General features: G+C 35.4%; 1 long non-coding RNA gene across 1 annotated transcript; it reads left to right on the top strand.

Moving 5' to 3' along the window:
* The first annotated feature begins 201 nt into the window (after positions 1 to 201).
* Positions 202 to 3955, top strand: LOC135222203 (uncharacterized). The gene is made up of 3 exons (XR_010316207.1): positions 202 to 471; positions 1942 to 2103; positions 2382 to 3955. It is a non-coding gene; the product is annotated as an uncharacterized LOC135222203 (long non-coding RNA).
* The last annotated feature ends 854 nt before the right edge of the window (positions 3956 to 4809 follow it).

The following is a 4809-nucleotide window of genomic DNA, read 5'->3' on the forward strand; positions in this document are numbered from 1 at the left end:
TGGGAATGAAATGACTGGAATCGATGATTACAAGGCTGTATCAGTATCATAGACAATTTCTTTTATTGCCATAATACTAAATTAAAAAGGCTTTATGTCCTTGCTATTTATTATAAAAAGATGCTGCATATCTGTAGTATATTTTGTACACTTGATATTTGATGTCCTGATTTGCCGCGGAAATCTGAACAATCAAGCAGTTACCGCAAGCAATATACGCAACTTACCGTTACCAGGATACCTGAATATGGAGCGTGCACCCCCAGTAGCTGATTCTCAGCGTTTAATGCTGCTTAGTTTGATAAAGGAGCATGAGAGTGTTATCAACGACCGATGTACGGGAAGTAGAACTTTGGAAAGAAAACGTCAGGCATGGCCAGAAATTACTTTGAAGTTCAACGCCATGTATCCAGACCAACCTCCACGGTCATCAATGCAGGTCAAGCGCTGTTTCGACCACGTAAAACGCAAGTAAGGATGCATTTTTGTTTTGTAATTGTAGTCAGAGCAAATTTAGACCGCTGTGGGCAAAATGATGTGTAAACTGTCAGTTAGGTTAAAAGAAATTTATGCTATGAAAGGCCTAGGCTAGTGCTGCTTGTTCAGTTGTTAACACTACTTGCATCAGGCTAGCCTAGCGTAGCTTGTCCAAGGGAACACCATTTTATCATCTAAATATATTATCTTCAGATAAATAGAATGGAGCATATTAGAATAGGTTGGGTAATGCTAAGCTAACCAAATCATATGGGGTGTGAGGGGTGCTCTAGGAAAGGTTAGGGTAACAATTCCTAGCTTATTACAAAAGCAGTTGGTGTATCAAGCATTAGGTTTGTATAATTTTATATGTATTTTTAATTATTAATGTCTATCATAGGAAATTTGATTAATATTCTAATTTAGGTTTAGAATACAATTTCCTGGTGGATAGAAGGGCTAGAGCACACAGCAGTATTATCGTTTTGTTAATGGGTGGATTTGCAAATAAATTAAACATTCATGAGCTTACAGTCAGTTTATTACTGTAAAAATCGATGGTAAAACTTTGGCTATTTTTCTTATGGGTAGCTGTACGAGATTTTCCGAAGTATAAATACTGTTTTACCCTAACGTGTGATACCTGCTTGCAAATTGGGCCAAGTGATTATTTTTAAAAGTTTAAGCCAACATTTAAGATCTTGGCTCTTGTCTGCAGGTGGTCAAATGATTTGGAGTAAGGCAACACCTGAAATAGGCTAATTTGAGTTCACATGTAGGCTAGCATGTCTGGAGCCTGAAGACTGCATAATGCCTACCAGTCTTGGCTACGATAGATTGTGGCAGCTATGTGAACTGCTCAGGAAAGGCTACATTAACTCAAGTGGTATTAGGGGAAACAACCGAGTGGACTAGCTGATCCAGTCTTGCCGCTTGTTGATCCACCCTCCGAAAAAGTACTTTTGCTCACTTCAAAAGGAGAGTAGAGGTCTTGAGATGTTGCTCCCACCACCAATGACTCATGACGGGTGCCCATCTCCAGTGTCAGGACGTGTTAAAGTACATTTTTGGAGGGTGGATCAACAAGCAGGCAAGACTGGATCAGCTAGGCCACTCCGTTGTTTCCCTTACTATGCTTTATAATGTGCAGCCCACATTTCCAGCCACACAAAGGTCACATTAATTTCTTAAGTGCTTATTAATATTTGTGTAAATGCTCAAATGACTTTTCCTATGAATTCAATCATGCGACAGATGTTTTAAATCATTATTCTGGAGGTGGAAGAGAAGTACATACACAGGATGGTAGGCTTTTTGTTATATTTGAAATTTCATTACAATCTGTTTTTTTGTTATATTTTGAAATATCATTACAATCTGTTGTTAAAGTCACAGTTGTTAGAATAAATTAGAAAGCCAATGGGAAAACATTTTTATTCTAACATATATTTTTTTTTACTAAAGGGAAGCAGGAAGATGCTGCTGTCAAGATAAAGCTATGCAGAACTGGTGGTGGTCCACCACCAGATCTTCGAAACTATTCAGAAGAGTTTGTGATAGCTGCATCGATGATGACAGAAGAATTGATCATGGACAAAGGAGAGCCCATACATGATGTTAAAATAAGTAAGTACTCTGATGTTTTCAAGAATGAAATTGATAAAATAGTGAACCTTCAACTTTTTGGTGGCCATTACACTCTACCCGTCTGGAAAGTTTGTAATGCCTTGGGGGAAAGCAAAATGGTTATGTTTTTATTATTGATGACTGGGTTCAAGATAACATTTTAATGCTGTATGACCCTAAAAGTTCCAGCACTTGTATACTCAGTTTAGAAGTGCTGCAGAAGAGATTTACATCTAAGGTACAGTAGATCAGTTATTTATTTTACCTAATATTTTCAGGTATTACAGAGCCACTGCCTTCAACCTCAGCACAATCAGAAAGTGGTGTTTCATCTATTCGTGAATCAAGATCCAGATTCCTTAATCGGTCAGCTATGTCATCACCGTCTTCAATGGAACACTAAATTTTTAAACCCATAGTTCCCCATGAAACTTCCCGTCCTTCAACGCCTATTGTTACTCCAGGCAGAACTTCACCAAAATTGCGCAACACATCACGGGATGTATCTCCAATACCTCGGTCTTCTACACCCACAGAGGAAGCATATTCTTCAACTAAAAAATTGAAGTTAGATGATGCATACATCAAGTGTAGGGAAAGACAAGAGGAACTGCGTGATCTCAGAATGGAAAATGAAAAGGAGCAACATATAATGGCAAAAAGAGAGCATGAACTAAAGGTGAAATTAATTAACAATATGAATGAATTTGTGGATGAAATGCACTCATCAGCAATGTCTGTGTTTGCTAACTTGAATGCTTTTCTTAACAGTGCAAAATCTGCCTATGAAGCAATGCGCAACTCGTATGAATAAACTAGGTATTGGTTGTTGGTTGGTTTATGGAATTTAGCCTTATTGCAAGGGTTACAGTAGGTGTTATTTCCATAGATCACGTTGTTTTTGCTTTTAGGAGAGAAAAATGGCTCCACTGATAGGTGTGTTTGTTAAATGAAGGTTTCATCATAAGGTCAGCCTTCACTTAACCTTATCATTTCTTTAAAACTGAATAGCCATAGTTGCCCCATTGCTTGGCATTATGCCTAAATTCTATAAACCCAACCAAACCCATTTCATATTTTTCTTTGCTGTGATGTAGTGTTAGTATATATTTTATTTTATACCTATGGTATATGAAGGTGCTCTCATGAATCAGGTGTTCCTATTTGTAAGTTAGTTAATTGATACCAAACAGTACAATGTATACTTCCAAATAATCATTTCTTAGTTTGTATGGTGTTACATAGGTTTAATATGTCCATTTGCATCGTGATATTAGGTATTATAGAATACTGTAGTACTTTAATGAATCTGATGATAAGTGAAATTAGGTATTGAGTATCATATATGTCCATTTTTATCTTGATATTAGGTATCATATTATTTTCATGAACCTGATGTTAAGTGAAATTAGGTATTGAGTATCATGCATTACAAGGTTTACTTCGAAATTATATTTTCTGAATTGGTAGCCTATGCTGTGATAGGGATAATATGTACTAACAGGATAATTTATCAATTTATCAGTGTTTAGAACTTATTAGGGCTAGTTTAATATTTTATTGTCTCCCTTATTACTTTGGCCATATTTTTATGATATACGTACTTACTTGCATTGGCAGCCCGTTATGATATAATTCTTAAACCAATGTTTCTGAATAATTTATATTAGACATCATATGTAAAGGTCTAAATAATGGTGTTATGATTTGACCTGAACCACGGGTCCACATAGCTATGATTTAACCTGAATCACAAGTTGTATTCAAATTTTTATCACCACCATTTTCATCTTGCAAGTACAACAGTCGTGTCTTTCTCAGGGTGTCAGATTGACAACTATGGTAGTAAGAGTTCCTGAATAAATCTTTTCTTATGTTAAAAAATAATATTTATCCTTTCAGTCAATTCTAGTAATATAGAATGAATTACCTCTTTTTAACCATAGATTGCTTTTGCCATTGAATATTTTTTTCAGGATGAACCAGAAAATAAATAAAATAAATCCATTAGTGTACCTTTTTAAAGGCAAACATGTAAGTTATATTTTCATATTAAGTCGATAAGAAGTGTATTTTCATTTTCTTGTTATAGTATTCAATTTACGTATGACATACAGCTGTTAGCTCTGACAAAAGCATTCTTGGGTTAATGTGTTGTTACTTTATTCAATTCATATGGTTCTTATATAATGCAAGTAATAAGATTATAGATTTATTGTTATTAAAGTGCAAATTACCAGGACTGAGTTCCTTGCACTACTTTAAACCTCAATTAACAGAAAATAAATATAACTATTTAAACTTAAAAAAACTTTTCAACATATGGGCCCTACATTGAGCTCCTTGGATATTGTCAGCTCTTTCAATGATACCCACACCAGGATCATCCAATTCAAGATTTTCTTCATCCTGTAGAGGTATCCTGTTTGTTATTGCACAATTATGAAGGACTGCATAAGCAACTATTATGTTCCTAGTAATTATTATGTTCTTAGTATTATTCAACTTAGTTCTGACCGGTATTGATAACACTGCAAACCTTTATTTAAGCAGTCTTCTGGCACGTTCTATAAGATTGCGAGTTTTGATGTGCGCATCATTATAACGTCTCTGTTTATGTGTAGTATTGCCAGCAAGAAATGGTGTCTTTATATAAGAAAGGCTTGGATAATCACTGTCTCCCAACAAAACACCTCTATACATGCC

The sequence above is a fragment of the Macrobrachium nipponense genome, chromosome 3 (assembly GCF_015104395.2).
Source record: "Macrobrachium nipponense isolate FS-2020 chromosome 3, ASM1510439v2, whole genome shotgun sequence".
Classification (NCBI taxonomy): domain Eukaryota; kingdom Metazoa; phylum Arthropoda; class Malacostraca; order Decapoda; family Palaemonidae; genus Macrobrachium; species Macrobrachium nipponense.